The sequence below is a fragment of the Pinus tabuliformis genome, chromosome 9 (genome assembly GCF_031772625.1).
Source record: "Pinus tabuliformis cultivar Carrire ecotype Pingquan chromosome 9, CPIR1, whole genome shotgun sequence".
Classification (NCBI taxonomy): Eukaryota; Viridiplantae; Streptophyta; class Pinopsida; order Pinales; family Pinaceae; genus Pinus; species Pinus tabuliformis.
The window spans coordinates 1,321,306,357-1,321,326,303 of NC_142307.1; the positions used below are offsets into that span (position 1 = coordinate 1,321,306,357).

At 37.3% G+C, this 19,947-nt stretch overlaps 1 protein-coding gene across 1 annotated transcript in view; it reads right to left on the reverse strand.

Annotated features, from left to right (window-relative positions):
* Positions 1 to 19,712, reverse strand: part of LOC149153392 (uncharacterized) — a 309,398-nt gene extending 289,686 nt beyond the window's left edge. The window contains exons 1-2 of the mRNA XM_089438778.1: positions 19,638 to 19,712; positions 2,900 to 2,953 (exon numbers count right to left, since the gene is read on the reverse strand). The gene's annotated coding sequence lies outside the window, so the exon portion shown is untranslated. The remainder of the gene's footprint in view (positions 1 to 2,899; positions 2,954 to 19,637) is intronic.
* Positions 19,713 to 19,947: the final 235 nt, after the last annotated feature.

The following is a 19,947-nucleotide window of genomic DNA, read 5'->3' on the forward strand; positions in this document are numbered from 1 at the left end:
AAGTAACATACTGCTGTCATAATCTCAAGCGACAAAAGGAATTTTATGGTTTCAAGATCTAGTGATAATAATCGCTCATTATGGAAACGCATTGTTTATATTAAGTTGCTAAAGCATTTGACAATTGATGAAGTATCTTGTTGCTAAGAAGACACTAACACTTTGATTTTTTCTTGTAAGTTGTATAAATTTCAAGTTTGCACTTATAAGCTCACTCTCTAAAGCACCTAAATCTCATAATCCAATTGAATGGTTGCCTAAGTAAATCTAAGATTCTATTGGATATTGGTGTCTCTTACATATTGATCTAAGCATAATTGTCATTGGCATCTCTTGATAGCAATAAGGAATCTAATCACAATATTGGCATCATCTTCTAAAAGGCATTGTCTCTTTATTGAATTAATTTTCATTGGATCCTCATTTTGAATAACATATTGGATAAGTGCTCTATTTCTCATTTACTTGTCATCATTGTTTCATGATTAATATCTTCTTGTGGATGATAATTTTATCTTGAGCATATTGGTGATTTATATTGTTTCGTGGATATCTATTGTATCTTGTTGGCACTTGTTAAATTGGCACATTCTCTTGTGGTTAAATATTGTCTCTTAATTTCCATTGATAAGTACTTATTGTCATAATTTAAGATCAATCATAACTAAAGTACTTAACATTAACAATCCTAACTCAAAAACCACTCAATAATCTTGCATCTCATCCTAAGAGCTAGTCTTGCACTTAATAACTTACCTCCAAGCATAAGCTTGGTTGATAGAGAATAGGGTCACCTTTCTCATCTAGCACCTCTTTAGTGGTTAACACAGTGACCTTGCAGTCGTCAAAGCCACGGTCTCTGCAGCGCTAGAGGCACTGGGTGGTTAGTACCTAAGGAGAAGTATCGTTAATCAAGTCTCTACTTGCTTCCCCTTGGCCTCTTTCTCACAACCTACTCTAGAGACTAGCTTCAAAATAGTTAAGAGGAAGGATACACCTAGAATAGGCATTTAATTAAAAGTAACCAAGATCCTTGCATCACACCTAAGTCTTAGGATTTGCATAGCATATAGGATAGTTAAGCATTCAAGCAGTGGTTGTTCATCCAGTCATTTGGTCCATAATCGATATAAAGCAAGTTGACTCCATAAGGCACTAGTTTCATAAGTAAATTTAATTCAATCTCTAAAGGCTTGCTAAATCAACCAAGTGGCTAGGCCATTCAATCGTGTCTCTTGGACTCGTTGGTTGCCAACATGTCCTGCTGTTGGGAGACAGCTAGAACGGATAGGTCAGGGATCAGAATGACAGACCCCAACCTGAGTAGTTGTCTCATTGTGCCTGTACAACCTGAGCGACAACAAGGCGCTAACAAGTTTCCCTCCATTTTGCCCCAAATTTGGTTTCTTTCACAAGTTTTCCTCCAATTACCCCAATTTACCCAATGTTACCCCACTAGCATTGAATAACGGATTTCCCCAGTTATAAATGACTATAGTCTACAGGTTGGATAAGCTACTTTGTCCTCCCTTGGGCAATTAATTAAAAGAGGACATTACAGAATACTAATCTCAAACTTTCTTGAGTTAGTTATATTTTTAGTATTATATGTATTTCAAAAATATGTTTGTTACTAGGTGTCTATGTCAGAACATACCCATATAGGGGTAATAAGGAATAGCATTTTGGCTATGTTACCGGATCCATCAAGCCCAGTGGCTGGATCCGCGGATCCCCGGATCAGAGACGGATTTGGATCCGGATCCACAAAGATCTGCCCCACCCAACATTTTTTTGTGTAAAATGGTTTGACGTCAGCACATATTTCCAAATTATATCTCAGCGCAGAATTCTAGAATGAAAATGTCATCGGATGAATAACGATATTGGAAAAATCAGCCGCGCGTAAAATGGTTTGACGTCAAATTATATGTCAGCGCAGAATTCCAGAATGAAAATGTGAGCGGATGAATAACAATATTGGAAAAATCAGCCGCGCGAATAATTAACAAGGGAGTTCATTAATTTCAAGATTATAAACATGCAATTGACCATATTATAAACTTTATTTCAAGATTATAAGATGTGGACGTTTGGATATTCTAATTAAATTATATGTTTATTTTAAAAGTTTCATAAAGTAAGTTCTATAAAGTAAGTTCATTTAATTTAAATATAATAAGTAGTAATTAACGTTTCAATATTATGATACATTAATTTTAATATTATTAAATTAATAATTATTTTTTTTCACCTGAAATTAATAATTATTTTAAAAGTATTATATAGAAGTTTTATATTTAAAATTTTAAACAGAAGTTATAATTTTTTTTATACAAATTTAATTAATATTTATAAATAATATATTAATTCTGATATTATCTATCTAATATATATTTTTATAGGTACTATATATAAAAACTATATATTTAAAAAATAATATATGTTTTTATTTTATTTTTTATATAAATTTAACTTTTAAAAATTACAAAATATTTTATATTTTTTGTACTTGCCGTATCCGGATCCTAGCTTTTCAAAAAACTGGTGGATCCGTATCCATATCCGGATCCAAATCCTGGTAACTTAGCATTTTGGTATAGTAAGTAAAACTAAAGATGGTGAAGATGTTATTTTGAATGTGTCGAGACTTTTCTTTGAAAAAAATGTGATTCGGATGTATTAGTATGCCAACCAATTTTGCTACTATAAATACAACCATTCTTCTAAAAAAAGGAAAAAAAACAGATATGCAGTAAGAAATGAAATCCAACTGAATTTTGCATGCCTTAGTGTATCAGATCCAATCAATGCATTGGAAGTCTTCCAGATCCACACAATTAAAGGCATGTTAAGCAAATTCACAATTTATATATGCCAATTAGATGAAAAAATATACCACATTCTTCCAGTACTCATCAGTTAAATGCACAACTTGCAGATCCACGCCAACCTAATCCAGAAATACAAAAGTTAGTGTGATTTCATACCATTTCTTAAGAATGCAATTGTATAGTAAATCAAAATATTATAGTAATCAGAATCGTCATCACATTTCCATCACAATTCCACAACTTCCATTTAATTGCATTTAATGGCTTTCCTGTTCAATAGATACTACATGATTTATGCCTAACGTATTGGCATCCATCTTTCATGGTTCAACCAAGGATGAAAATTATGCCGATGGGATATACCAAATAATAAATACAAAAATGGGAAAATTTGAATGGCATTCACGAAAGAGATTATAATAAAAAACTTCTGAAAACACAATTAATCCTATCTATAAAACAAGAAGTTTTTTTTGATGTATTTTAATATTTTTCCACTTTTTTATGACACAATAAATTGCAAACTCCAAATGAAATTGTGACCTGCAACGTGGCACATCTTATGAGCAAAGCAAGGGTCACATCAAGTGAAGAACATTCCCATGGACCAATATCGAAGAGAAAAGAAAGCAAATTAAGCCTTAAATCACAAAAGCAAACAAAGTTTGGAGCAAATGAAGAAGTCGTCTGCCTTTATGTAGTCGTTGAAGGTCATAAAGTCGAATCAAGTGAACAATAAGAGGGGAACATTGTACCTCCTCCTCACTTGGAAAGCATCTAAAATTTATTTCAACTCATTTCAAGTCAATTTCAAAAGAAACACTGCACACTCAAGCCAAATCATCCCTCCTTTTATGTTTGACGTCACTTTGCTTTATGGCCACTCGTTGGACATTAATAAAATTATCTTATCCTATCCTATCTTATTCTAATGTTTCATGGAAATTCCTTGAGTTGTGGTAGGGGCATGGGCCTTCATTTGAGGCATATTTTGAAGGTTAATAAACATTATTTAAGGTTTTGTTGGACCTGTTTTGAAGGTACTGCCCCCTTTGGAGAATCACATCACCTCCCTTATGAAAGTTTCAAGCAATGTAAAGTTAAACTTTGTACTGACTTAGTCTCCATGTTTATTTTGGATGACAGTTCAATCTTTTTTAAGGTATCTTAGGCATTTTCTATGGAACAAAAGAGGGAGAGATGTTGAGAGCCTTATCTAAAAATAGAGAGCTCACTTTCCTCCCGAATCGTTGTGAATTGTTGAGATCATTTTTGCCATAATGTAATATTTTCATGAAGTTTTGGTGTCAACTTTGAAGTCTCTTTTTCTTATCTATTCCACATATTTTTTCAAAAGAAATTTTATTAATTCAAGACTACTACAAGGCTATCAAGATTGATCCATTTGAAGGGCAACTTTGTCACTTAGAGGGAGAAGTCTAGGTAAATCTCTCACTTTTTCTTTGATGGTGTGAGGTAAGCATTAATTCTCCTGTTGGGCCATACCCTAGAGGTTATTCAACAAGGGATTTGATTTTATTTCATTCCACAGTTGAACTTATATTTGAAGACTTTCCCCTTGGAAGATCCTTTGTAGTAGGGCTTGGTTTCATTACTTGTCTTGATTAGACAAAGAGGTAATTTAACTTCTATGATTCTACCTCTTTGCCCTAATCCATAAGCATTGAGCAACCAACTTAAGAGGGGCATTCATCTTGACTCTAATTGCCCCAGTGGAAATAAGGCACTTAAGCCCTAATACAACAACAACCCATTTTTTACAAAATTCAAGTTCTCGTGTTTTATTTATTTATAAGGTCACAACCAAGCCAGACACCAGATTGGTGTATCAGATCCCCTTGTTTGTGGGATAGGGACCCACCTCCATAAAAATAGAAAAATAAAAATATCTAAGTGTCAAAATAAAAAGTAAACTATTGAAAATATTTCATTTATTGTCTAGAAAAAAGTTCACATATTATATTTTTTTATCTGGACAATTTTCTTGGGATGTGCCATATTAATAATCTAGAGCGACCTAAGAAAAAACAGCCCTCTTGTTTTATGTTTTCAAGGTTTATCTAACATCATTTGAGGGTGTGAAGGTACCTCCACAATTCTGAAAAATTGCTATAGCAATATCTTCTCAAGGACTAGAAAGGCTCCTTGCCTAGGGTTTTGTGGAAGAGGTTGTTTCGTACCCTTTATAGCCCTAGTTTCATTTCTGAAATGTTTTAAGTGCATATTATTAACATTTGAAAATGATTTAAGCTACCCTAAGTGCTACAAAAAGTTTCATCTTGTTTAGGGTGTTTTCCAATTTTGACCCTAGGGGGATTAGCCCCCCTATTTCATGCAAGTTTGGATCAGATTGTTGTATCTTACTATTTACTTGCATTTTTACTATTCTTGGGCGTATTTTCCAGTGAAGCACCACCCGGATTAAACCTGCGGGTAAGGGCAGGTCTATGCCTAGGCTGGGTCACCTGCATAGAACCCGCGGTCTAGACCTGGACCCGGCGAGTTTTATATAAGACCCGGCTACCTGCATCAAACCCGCGGGTAGCCCATGAAACCCGCATCCGACCCGTATAAGACCCTGCAGGCATGAAAACCCACAAACTATCAAAAAATTCGGAAACAAAAATAAATAAATAAATAAATAGATTATTTTTTTTCTTTTTTGGAAATGAGGTGGAGGAAAAGGGAAATTGGAGGGAAAAAAAACTTTATAAGCACCTCTCTCCCTTCCATTTCTCATTCACTTGTCATTTGAGTGTTTGGCTAATTTGTGTGAGTGTTGAGAGTGAAGCTAAAGGAGCGTGAAGGAGTTGTTGGAGGAGGCTAAAGGAGGCTTCATCGGATCACACTAAGCTTCAAGTAGGCTTCATAAACCTAGTTAGAATGTTTTCCATGTATTCATTTTTTTTCTTATGTTTGCAAATTTTTTTTGTTTGGGGCTACCTGTGGCTAAGTTTCTCAGCCAATTTGCAAATTAAAAAAAAAAAAAATTAAAACCAAAAAAAAAAAAAAAAACATGCCACCAAAGGGTTTCATACAATCTCGTGATCCGGCATGGGCAGATGGTCAACGAATCATTCCTGGCAATGACCACAATATCAAGTGCAATTATTGCAATGCCACAATGCATGCAGGCATAAACAGGCTGAAATACCACCTAGCTAGAATTCCTGGGAATGGTGTGGGATGTTGTCAAAGTTGCCCTGATGAAGTCACTACTGAAATGGTAGTTGCTTTGGAATCCATTAAAGAAGCAAGTTCTACGAGGGCAAGAAGGAAGGATGAGATTATTGGGATAGGTAGTGTTGTTGCACAGAATGTCTAAATACCGCGACAACGCTCAGATCGGGGGCTGTCACCCTGATCCCCGATCTCTCTGATTAAGCTGTCTCCCTACAGCAAGCTAAGGGGGGTAGACCCTATGGAGAAATGGGATAAAGGAGAACCAGCTGGGAATCAACCGGTTTGGGAGACACAGCGAGGCAATCGAATACTTGATCAAGGCTTAGCAAGACTTAAGATTGATTAGACCTTGAATGATTAATACCAGTGCCTTATGGAGTTAATGATCTCGCTAGATGAAATGCAAATCAAGTAATTGGTTTGTTGCTGTTGCTGAAAAATTGACGATTGCTTGAAAATATTTGCAAAATATCTAACATGTAACAAGCATTAAAGGATCCAAGCAATAACGATCAATCTTACTAGATGCACGATGAATTAAATTTCAAAAGATACAAGAATCTTAATCAACCACGAAATTTAACAATTCACCAATTTTGATCCCAGAACTAAAAGATGTATGCTTAGAGAACCAAATCCAGGAAGACTTGCCACTCTCCAATAGTTAATTTTTATATAAACATTTAAGCGCTTTTAACTATAGAGAAGTAAAACATTGATACCGCAAAATTCTCCTTTAGATTTTTTACTTTAGCACAAGAAGAAATTTTAAATTTAACTTGATTACTTTTAAATGTGCTAAGCTAATTTTTTTTTTAGAAAAGAAAAATCAAAATCAAAATAAAAAATAAAAATGAAATTTGAAAATGAAAAGAATCAGAGGAATAGTTAAAATCTTTTTCTTTTTTTTAACCTTTCAAAATTGCTTTTAAAGAAAAATCAAAACAAACAAGATGAAAATGAAAATCGAATTATCAAAGGAAAATGACAAACTAAGCCTAATGAAAAATAAAAATAAAAAGTGAAATGAGGTGAAGTCAAAAAATAAACATAAAAGACCACAGCAAAATCTAATCTCAAAAATAAATTAAATCTAAACTATAAGAGAGAAATAAAGTAAAATCGAAACCTACTTGACCCTAACTTAAGGAAACAAAAATGAAAAAAATCAAATCCAAAAAAAAACAAATCAAGACTAAAAAAAAAGGAAGAGAAAAAATCCAGAATCGAACATTCATAAAAAAAGGAAACTAAGAGACCCTATCTAACCCTACCACCGTAGACAAGAGAATGGTTTGCAGGTCTGGCGGAAGGGAGAGACTGTGTGAGAGATTGCTGCGTGGAGGAAGATGAGGTATAGATGCACACAGTAAGGAGCCACAGGAGGGCGGACGCAGGCAGAGAAGGTTGCGTGGGGATGGGAAAGAAATTGCTTGGGTGTGGAGAGGATGAGGCTGCGATGAGGCTCAGGCTGCGTGAGGAGTTTGAAGCAGATATCTAACGTGTTTTCCCTTGCAGGTTTGGCTGCGGATTAGTGGATGTAGTCATGGCAACGGAAAAACCACGGAGATGAGGGAAAGTTGAAAGAAAGACAGCATAAAGGATGGATGCGGATTTGCTGAAGGGAGCTGCGGGCTCGCGGGAGAAGACTCAGGTTGCCAGAGGGAGCCGCAGGAGAGTGAGGGTGAAGCGGAACTTGACTGCGTGGAGCTGGACGGTGACGGCGAAGAGAAATAAGGCAGCGTGAAAGAGGCAGAAATGGGGACGAGAGGAATCGCGGGGTTGAGTGACAGAGAAGGTTTAGGGAGAAATGCAAATGATGAGCTGAGGTTTTGATGAGGGTTAAGAGCAGAAAACGCAGAGGGTATGGCAGCAGCAAAAACGTTGTGGGCCTAAAAAAAAAAATTCGAAATTTTTCTGCAGCAATGAAACCCCAGGCAGCAGCAGAAACTGAAAACGCAGGTAGCAGACCGGTGCCCCAAAAACCCTTGAAGAAATTTTCTGAAAATTTTAATAAAAATTTTAAATCGTCCTACTTCAGATTTTCCTGATGAAAACCCCACAAAATTTTTCCAGATCTGAAATAAATACCCCTGCAAGAGCTGATTCTGAGGCCAGATCTTACCCTCCAGGGCCTAGATCTGGCTTCAAACAAGAAATCCCCTTCAAATCTGCAATGTTGGAAATAATACTGAGAGGGGGGGGTGAATCAGTATTATCAGATCAATCAAACTTTTCAATGCTCAGAAACATATACGCTACTTCAGTTAGGTGAACCAGCGTGTACACGCTACTGTGATTAATGAAACTCGCGTATATCCAGAGATCTTATAATTCAGTTAGCTTAATCTTCAATAAATGCATCAGATCATTATTAAGCATATTAACAGTAAACGGGTGTAGAATAACAGAACAGAACATCACACAAGAGCCACACACATGAACACCATGATATAAGGTGGAAACCCAATGTGGGTGAAAACCACCTGCTGCAATTCGTCTCTTTCTTCTTTAATAAGAAACTTCTTTTACAATGCACTGGTGCAGTCATTTACCAGCACGCAGGCTGCAACCTGCAGAGGGCTACAACCCTCATAGCTCTTGTACTAGCCGATCCATTTACTAGTACGTAGGTACCAACCCTACAGAAGGCTACAACCTTCATAGCTCTTGTACTAGCCGATCCATTTACTAGTACGCAGGTGCCAACCCTACGATCTTCCCGGGACCACGTTTCATACATTTTCATACTGGATCCATGAAACAATCATCATTGTAGAACAACCTGCATCATCAATCACTGAAACACCCAATTCTGAATCACTGTAACCCTGTCAACAACAACTAGACAACATAACAACAACCAGATCCAACTTCATCTTCAAATATCATACTTCACATAGTATACGCTACTTGGATGAACCCAACCTGCGTGTATACGCTCTTTTACCAAAGCCAACCCGCGTACAGATCTGCAAATTCTAACTTATAACTCTGCAGCTATATCAGACATCAAAACATACCCAGATCATAATAATAATCATGCGTCAGTAGATCTGATCTATCCACAGGCAAACCATATGAAGATAATCATTCCAAGCCTTGAGATCTCGTTCCATCATTCATCATCCTCCACATGAGTGAAACCTTGGTTCAGATCACCAACCCATAACCAGCACTTGGATCACACACTTTCTCAGATCTTCATCACTCACACTTGCTATCTTTGGCCTAGTGATCTTCTCCTTATATAGCCTTAGGCCTTGCTCAATACCAAGAGCCAAAACCATAGAAACACAATACCATCAACCTCGAAACTAGGGATCGACACGTCCGTCGAGACACCATGGTCCAAAACCATAGGCACAACTTCCAAGGACTAACTGCCACTGACCAAAGGTACGTTTTCACATGTACGCGCTTTTACTGAAGCCAACCTGCGTGTACACGCTGATTCTCCTTGCTGAACCTGCGTATATCTCTTTCTTGTCCTGCTGTACTGAGATCTGTCCACTAGTTAAGTTGCCATCACCTGTACCAGTCTCTGAGCACCTGTACCAACCTCTGAGTGAGTTGCCATCAAGGACAACACTTGAATCATAATGCCAACAATCTCCCCCTTTGGACTTGATGGCAACTACCACACCAAGTCACTCTCCCCCTTTGACATCAAGGGCAAAGGGTGGACCAAGATATTCTCTTCTTTGGTATACCCTCTCCTGTCCATACTGCTGTCCATACTCCCTCTGAGTACATGCTGAAATCTCCAAATGTGCTCCCCCTTTGTGTATGCCAAAGTGTACCAATCTATCCATCCTGCTCTTGCTGAATTGTGCTGTTCATGCTCCCCTTGACTGTAGGCAAGATCTGCAAAAGATGTTCTTCAAGAAGAACAAAGACTTATACATCATAGAAGACCTTCCTATCACCAAAAGACTCAACATACATTCATCACCCAACCTAGTGGGGATATACCAATATTGACTCATCCACCTAACCATGTGAAGATACATGATAATACATGAACATTTCATCATTCATCCCAGGCATAGTGGGGAAACCAACATAGGCCGTTACATGACCTTGACATCATAAAAGAGATACATGACATAGTGATGAAATATCTAGACCAAGACTTATGAAAGCCACCAACAGCATCATGATCTGTACCATAAGCATCAGCCTGCAATACCATTCCTAAACAGTAAGATGTATCATTTAGCTTCATAGACTTTATCAACACCTTCTAACCATAATGCCAACAATGCATTATTTGAAGAATATTCTCCCCCTGAGTGTAAGCCAACCATGTCTGAACCATTTCCTGAGTCTGTTCTGCTCCCCCTGAGCCTGAGCCAACCATGACTGAACCTGGGTCTGTTCTGCTGCCCTTTCTCCATATACGCGACTTTGCAGCCTGTAACTCGCGTATATACGCGGCTTTCCTTCATGAAACTTGCGTATGAGAATTAGAACACTGAAGTTTTACACCTTCAGCTCCCCCTGAGTTTGTTATGTCTGTGCTGTGCTGAGTACCCTGTGCTGTGCCATATTTTTCTGACTGAACTTCCTTTTTCTTCCATATCTTCAAGCATGTTGATGATTTCTTCTTATCATGAGCTTTGTTCCTGCAATCTCTTGCTTTATGTCCAAACTTGTTACATGCATAGCATCTTACATGTTTCATATTCCTCCTGTAGCAATCAGCAGCTTTGTGGCCAAGCATATTGCAAGAAAAACAATATCCATTAAAGTACCTCGAATGTGATGATCTTTCTGCATGATGGTCTTGAAACCTTCTTCTTCTACATATGGCTGCAACATGTCCAAGATTATGACATACATAACATTCAACATTATTTAGTGGAGGAAATAATCGTCTATCACGTCCATAGTTAGGAGTAAAGAATCTTCCTTGAGGAATTTCTTTCCTTGGTTGTTCCTTGTTGGGCATTTCAGATTTCTCATTAGAGTTTCTTGCCTCACCTTGTGAACTAGATTCACCTTCAACATATCCACGAAAACCAAGACCAGTCTTGATAGCAGGAGATCTTTGACTATGAAGAATATCATCCAAGACTTTAGTACTATCTTGAAATCGTAAAAGCTTATCCTTTTCTTCTATTTTACCTTTCAGGATATTTACCTCAACTTGATGTTGTTCTTCCTTTTCAAGACATTGCTTCTCCAAGGTCTCTTCAGCTTTCCTTCCTTCATCCAACTGATGCCTTAGTTTGAGGATTTCGTTTTCTTGCTCTTTATTCAGTGCTAGCAGCATTTCTCGAATTCTGGAGGCACATTCTAACTGATCTTCTAATCTGATGATTTCTTCCTTGAGGGCATTCTCCCTTTTGCTAGGTAGATCTTGTTGATCTATGATTTGATCTGATGCTTCATTTGCTTGTCCATCTTCAATCTGAGATGCTTCAGGATCTGAACACTTGCTTCCACTCAACGGCAGGTTGTCATTTTTCCTTTGAGCTGTCTTCTTCTTCTGACGTGCTTTCTTCCCCATTGTTCTACGAATCTCCTTCAAGCGATCAAGCTTCTCTGAAGGACCTGCTCCGATACCAATTGTTGGAAATAATACTGAGAGGGGGGGGTGAATCAGTATTATCAGATCAATCAAACTTTTCAATGCTCAGAAACATATACGCTACTTCAGTTAGGTGAACCAGCGTGTACACGCTACTGTGATTAATGAAACTCGCGTATATCCAGAGATCTTATAATTCAGTTAGCTTAATCTTCAGTAAATGCATCAGATCATTATTAAGCATATTAACAGTAAACGGGTGTAGAATAACAGAACAGAACATCACACAAGAGCCACACACATGAACACCATGATATAAGGTGGAAACCCAATGTGGGTGAAAACCACCTGCTGCAATTCGTCTCTTTCTTCTTTAATAAGAAACTTCTTTTACAATGCACTGGTGCAGTCATTTACCAGCACGCAGGCTGCAACCTGCAGAGGGCTACAACCCTCATAGCTCTTGTACTAGCCGATCCATTTACTAGTACGTAGGTACCAACCCTACAGAAGGCTACAACCTTCATAGCTCTTGTACTAGCCGATCCATTTACTAGTACGTAGGTGCCAACCCTACGATCTTCCCGGGACCACGTTTCATACATTTTCATACTGGATCCATGAAACAATCATCATTGTAGAACAACCTGCATCATCAATCACTGAAACACCCAATTCTGAATCACTGTAACCCTGTCAACAACAACTAGACAACATAACAACAACCAGATCCAACTTCATCTTCAAATATCATACTTCACATAGTATACGCTACTTGGATGAACCCAACCTGCGTGTATACGCTCTTTTACCAAAGCCAACCCGCGTACAGATCTGCAAATTCTAACTTATAACTCTGCAGCTATATCAGACATCAAAACATACCCAGATCATAATAATAATCATGCGTCAGTAGATCTGATCTATCCACAGGCAAACCATATGAAGATAATCATTCCAAGCCTTGAGATCTCGTTCCATCATTCATCATCCTCCACATGAGTGAAACCTTGGTTCAGATCACCAACCCATAACCAACACTTGGATCACACACTTTCTCAGATCTTCATCACTCACACTTGCTATCTTTGGCCTAGTGATCTTCTCCTTATATAGCCTTAGGCCTTGCTCAATACCAAGAGCCAAAACCATAGTAACACAATACCATCAACCTCGAAACTAGGGATCGACACGTCCGTCGAGACACCATGGTCCAAAACCATAGGCACAACTTCCAAGGACTAACTGCCACTGACCAAAGGTACGTTTTCACATGTACGCGCTTTTACTGAAGCCAACCTGCGTGTACACGCTGATTCTCCTTGCTGAACCTGCGTATATCTCTTTCTTGTCCTGCTGTACTGAGATCTGTCCACTAGTTAAGTTGCCATCACCTGTACCAGTCTCTGAGCACCTGTACCAACCTCTGAGTGAGTTGCCATCAAGGACAACACTTGAATCATAATGCCAACATGCAACCTGCGATGAGAAACACAAAACACGCAGAAACAAAAAATACAATGATGAAATCAAAAACCCCAAAAAACCTAGCTAAATAATTACAGTGATTACAAACTGAAGGCTCTAAGTAGCCAAATTTATCATTATGCCACAAATATTTTTTAAAATTTATGATTTAAAGTGAGATGCTTTAGAGAAAACCCTTCATGCATCAATCAATGGAAGTTCTAATGATAAGCCTGGGATTCAATCAAGCTGGGCCCTTCAGAAAATGTTGATCAAGAGTTGGTTGGTCCAACTGAAAACTTCCCCGAACGCCCAACGATCTCAAAATCAAAAATTCCCTGCACAACTCAATTCAACCATTAACATAGAGAGAGAAAACGACAATAAAATTCAGATTTAATGGAGATACCTGCCATTATATTCAGAATTTAAACTACCATTCAAACCCCAATGATCAAACAAGATACCTGTACTTAAATCACTCTTCATGAAGCTATCATCAATGGCTGAAAGGAAATTTATACATGAAAATAAAGCATCTTACAACGTTTCCACAAAGAGTAACACCAGCAGAAATTAACCCCAAAGTCTTTCTTTATTTCACATGAAAAATGATTACAAGAGAGCTTTCACTTAGCACCAGACTCCAAGATCGAATCATCTCAAATGACAACTGAACCCTATTTAAAGATAAATTTCCCAACGGCTAGTTCAAGTGATCCTTGTCAAAGCGATCTCGACCGTTGATGAGGATCAAAATTTCTTTTAATCTCATCCATCGAAATTTTAAATATTGAGGAAATTTCGAATTTTTCAATTAAATGCATTTTAATATATTTAAAAATTAAAATTTTGCATTTATTTCCTCAAAACTTTGACTTTGACTTAACCCCAGGGACCTAAGACATAAAATTTAGCAAAATAATCAACTAACCTTAGTCCCTGGACCAGTTAAGATTTAATTTTTTAAAGGATCCACGAATTTTACCTCTGGAAAATTTAAATTTACCTAGGACCTAGGACCTATGAGGGGATAAATTATTTTTCTAACCCTCAAGACATTTTACATCATGATTTTTTTACATTTTTTACATCTCAAGGGGGGGAAACCCATTTCTGCGACACAAATATAATCTAGCAGATCAAGCAATTTGTAATAAAATAACCTAACCAAATAGTTAGGATTATTCCCAAATTACTTTTACATAGACTCAATCTAGCACACTAGGACTCCCCTAACATTCTGGTGACAAAATCCATTCCGGCTTTGGGGTAAGGCTGAAGGAAAACTCTGCCGATCATGGATCGGTGAGACAAAAAACCTTCCGGAATGTAGATCGTCATCAAAAAATTAGGTTTACCTAGGCAATTACATACACGACACGGATCTGCTGAGATTATTTACAATTTACACATGCAGAAAGGGTTTACAATATAACATGATCAGGCTGATGATGATAGTCGAACGGCACGGACACGTTGATCAAGCGCTATCCCTTTTGCGAAAAAAGGGGGTGTACTGCTATGGGTAGTTGACACATAGTGGTCAACAAGTAGATCTTCATCTCAGAGTGAAACACAGTTTCAAAGTCTAGGTATTGGTAACTCCTCTTCAAGTGTTATGGACAATAGGAGTATAACCTCTTCTTTCTTCAATCCTCGTACAACTCCAAGATCTCAACCAACCTTGGACAGTTTCAATGATAAGAAGAGGAAGGAGGCAAATATCGCAGTCAGGAGGTTTCCAACTATGAAAAGTCTTATTTTTATCAGCCCATGGTGGATGCCATTGCATGTGCTGGCCCTGGATACAAAGCCCCATCTTATAATGCACTTAGGGGGAAAGAGTTAGACAAGGAGCTTGAGTGTGTCAAGGAACAATTGGAGAGCATTAAAAGCTCATGGAAATTTACAGGTTGTACACTTATGTCTAAAGGGTGAACAGATCAGAGGGGTAGAACAATAATAAATTTTGTTGTAACTTGCCCTAAAGGAACCATGTTCCTAAAATCCATTGATGCATCTGCAAATGTAAAAGATTCACATTTGATTTTTTCATTGTTGGCTGATGTGGTGGAGGAAGTTGGGGTTGCAAATGTTGTCCAAGTAATCATAGACAATGCAGAAAATTATGTGGCAGCTGGAAGGTTGCTTTGTGCCAAATATCCTACCATTTTTTGGACTCCATGCACTGCCCATTACTGCTAGAGGACATTGGGAAGTTGGAGTGGGTGCAAGATGTTGTGCAAGAATGCAAGCATATTACCAAGTATATTTATAATCATGCTTGGGTGTTGAACCTTATAAGGGAATTCACACAGGGTGAGCTTAGTCGCCCAGTTGTCACACGGTTTGCTACAAACTGTCTTTCCCTCCAAAGCCTTTTGTATGAGTACCAAGCTTTGAGAAGAATGTTTTGTAGCCAGCAATGGGTATTCTGGAAAGATAGCACAAAACCAAAAGCAATGTCTGTGAAAACATCTGTCTTTGCTGATAGTTTGTGGGACAAAGTGACTAAGATTGTCAACTTCACTGAGCCCCTTGTGAAAGTCTTGAGATTGATGGATGGAGAGAACCCTTCAATGGGATATATTTATGAGGGCATGGACAGGACCAAAGAGGCCATCAAGACTTTCTATAAGGGAAATGAATCTAAATATCTCCCTATATGGAAAAATTTTGATTCCGGGTGGGACAGGCAATTACATTCACCATTGCATGCAGCAGGAGCATATCTCAATCTGTGCTTATTCTATAATGAGGGGTCTAGCATTCAAAGAGATCCCGAGGTGATGAGAGGTGTCATAATGTGCATTAAGAAGATGTTCTCGGATCAAGATATTCAGCACAAAATCAAGATGCAATGAGATATGTACAAGGAAGCATCTGGCATGTTTGGATTCAGCTCAAGCCAACGTCTCAAGGACAAGAAAATGCCTTGTAAGTGCAAATTGTTAGAACTTAGCTTGTAATTTTGCTAGTTCTCTTTTATATGTTTGGCATTGCAAACTGATAATCTTTGTTGTTATTTTTTTACAGCTCATTGGTGGATAGATTGTGGCACTGAGGCACCACAATTACAAGAATTCGCCATCAGAGTTCTGAGTCAACCCTGCAGTGCTTCTTCTTGTGAGCGCAATTGGTCAATGTTTGAGCACATCCACAGCAAAAAGAGAAACAGGTTGGAGCATGAGAGGTTGGAGAAGTTGGTTTTCATCTACTACAACCTTTGAATGCTCACAAAACAAGTGCAACCAAAGGATACAGATCCAATTTTATTGGATACTATTGATTTAGAGTCTGATTGGGTTGTGGAGGAGGAGGACCCTGATTTGAGTTGGCTTGTTGAAGAGACTGAGGATCTCTCTAGTTTACCATCTCAAATGGAGACTCCAAATACACCTACCTCACAGTTGCTTCAGCCTTCCAATGTTACCACTAGCTCCACGAGGGCTTATTTTAGGCGTGGTCGTCCATGAGTGATGAGACTCAAGATTGTTATGAGACAATCATTTATCATTTATGACATATGTATTTGAATTTTGAACTTGCTGACATTTTTTATTTTAATTATGGAATCATGAGTCATTTTCTTATTCAGTATCTAAATGTTTTGCTTACAAAAATCGAATATGTTATGTTGTACTTTTATAGATATGAGATTATGTTATGAATTATTGCATATATTGTGGTTTTTATAACTTATAAGAATTGGAATTGTCATTAGTTTCCTTTTTGTGCTTAAAATTTACCATATTTTAAGTTTTTTTTGTATTTTGACAAGTCTTATAAGGGTCGTTCCCGAGTCTTATATGAGTTGATGAGTCAATGCCGTGACAAGTCTTATACAAGTACGAGTCGTGCAACATTGATATTTTCACTCGTATTTCAGTACCCAGGTTGAAGCACCCAAGGATCGATCATCCTAGTGTTTTTTCACGCTTTTGGGTTGCCTGAAAGACACTTTAAATATGAGATATCTATGTCTTTTGCAAATTTTGTAGGTCTGAAAGTGTAGGACAGCAGCAAGCTAGTCCAAATCAGGTTACAAAATCAAGTAGCAACCAAAGGTAAATCATCTCACTTGATGTATATACCCTTCCCTCACTCTTGAGTATCAAAGGTAACTATTTATTATGAAATTTGAGTGAGCTTTCGCATGCTGATTTGTATTTTTCTATGTTGCACGGGTTTGCGAACCCAAGGGTGGGGTTCTCAAACCCGTCCCGGATTCTCGTCCCCAAGTACCAAATTCAGGTACGGTTCTTCTGAGAAGAACCCATAAGAACTGTGTTCTCCATTAAAAAAAATTGGGTTCTTTTGTCTTGAATGGTATGGAGAACCCCGATGATGGGTACAACCCCAAAATCGGGTTCTTTGGGGTTCATTTTAGTTTTTATTTTTAAATTTTTAATTAATTTAATGGGCTTCCCCTAATATTCCAGGTAGCTAGTTCTTCATCTTGCGAGAGGAATTGGAGTACTTATGCCTTTATCCATTCAGTAAAAAGAAATAGGTTGGGCTCAAAGAAGGCAAAGAACTTAGTGTACATTCATAGCACACTTTGTCTCATATATTGCAAAGACCCTGGGTACAAGGAGGGTCCTTTCAAGAGATGAGACCAATACATAGATGATGCTATGTGTGTAGACGAGGAGATACAACCAGATGGCCTTAATGAGCTACCTCCAGTTGCTATGGATGAGCAGGAGCCTCAAGATGAGAGTGATTCCTACCTGGGGAGCATGCTAACTGAAGATCTGAGTGATGATGACGACATAGATGTTGATGACAAGGCTTAAGGAAGCCATTGTTCACTATTAGCTATTTTTATTTTAGTATTTTAAATTTTCCTAGTTCTTGTTTGGATATGCCGTAAGGCAAATTTTGAATGTAGTATGATAATGGACATATATCATGATTCTTATTAATATGTAAACTCCAATTTGCATTTGATATCAAACTAGAAATTTTGAAATTTCATTATGAATGTTGAATATTCAATGATGTACATGTTTAAATATTTAAAGTTTAAATCATAAATATTTTAGTTTTCTTGTTTAAAGTTGAAAAATATACAAATTCATATCTATTATAATTTATAAAATACAATATTTATATATTATATATAAATTATAATATACCCCCGACGAACCCATGCACCCTGTTTCAAAAAATGATGTACCCGTCCCCATCCCTATACCCATCCCCGAACCCACGTTTCCTGGCAACATAGGTATTTTTTGAGTTTATTATTCATTCATCAGACCTAGCATTGTCTTTCAATTAACCCCTAACATTCATCATACGTAGGCACTTGTCTTTTTTGGTGAAGTGTGTGTAGATTGGGAATCGGGATACCCCTCGTGGCTTTCTAGGAATTTACCGAAAGTGAGAGGAAGTCATGCTGAGGTGACAGTGGGGATATCTCATGTCTGCTTACGCCTAGCACCTTGACCATGACTTTGCCAAGGATGCTAATCTGAGTGGTAACAGGGTCTATTAGACTTATACGACAGGACACTACTGTCATGAGAATCAACAAAAGGCTGCTTAAAGATTTTCAAGACATCAAGTTCAAATTAACAAAATGTAAAATGGTCTCAAAGTAGTATATATTCTATCGCATTAAGAATGCACTGATTTCCACAATCCTATGTTTGTATTGTCCAGATTGGAAGGACCAGTTATGAGCCACAGAACTAAAACTGGACCTAAAACATGACAAAAAATCATAAATCTGAAATAGATGAATAGAAAACCATATCAAGACCAAATAATATGATTTCTGTTTCCAAGTTCAAATCAATGGCAACAGGCAGTAAAAATTGACCAATCATTTGATAGCACCCAAACATGCTTAATTGCATTTATAACTGTGTAAGCTGTTGAAAAAGGAGAATGCCAGCTAGTTTCGAGAACACGGAATAGAAAAGATTAGAAATAATCCTCCTTAGTAACTGAGAATATCAAGTAAAATAGTTCAGACATGGAAACACGTGTAAAAAGTAAACATATTTCTAGGACAGATTTAATGTTTATCCAACTTTATAAAAAGATGTCCTTGGACTAGTTACAGTTCTCATGAACCTTATCCTGCTGACAAGGACTCATAAGTAAAATGCACAACTTACCCAACAAAGAGACAGAAGCAGGAATTATCTTATTTAACTCGAAACCAGAGTTAATAAGCACAATTGAAATGGATTACTTATAATATACACCAGAGCCAACAAACAAACAAAAAGCAAACACTTATTTACCTTGTAGCCATAGCTAACAGCCAACAAAAAGCAGTGATAAAAATAATATCTTCAAATGTAATTATGTATAAGACATTCTATAAGCTAGGAGTACCAAACCACCCAATGTAAGGTAAATCTGGAAAAAGAGAATGTTACAATGTTAACAAAAAATTAGAAGCATTTTTTATTAAAGAACAAAGAGTTTGTTAATTAGCCAAAGAACCACCATGATAAAAAAAATGACCAAATGAAAAATGTAATTCTGATAAACAACCATTCACATGAGGTAATTGCAGTAATATAAAGAAAGAACACATCCAATTACAGTAAAATGCCAGGATAAGTAAAAACCTCATCACAAACAGATTTGGCATATGTCAAATCTTCATCCCATGGACATGCTGACCATAAATTTTCGAAGTCTTCCTGCAAAGAATACTTTTTTCAGATATTCTTCAAGATACGTCAATTTTTCTTGCAGAAAATCAGAAATATAGTTTACACGAGAACTTAGAGGTGTACATTAATTTGTTGATAGTAATGATCTTTTACAAGACATAAAGATGTAATCAGGACAACATAGAGAATAAACCAGATATACAAATAATCTGCTTTATCTGTTCTATTACAACTAAAATGTACAGCTTCAAGTAAAACAAAT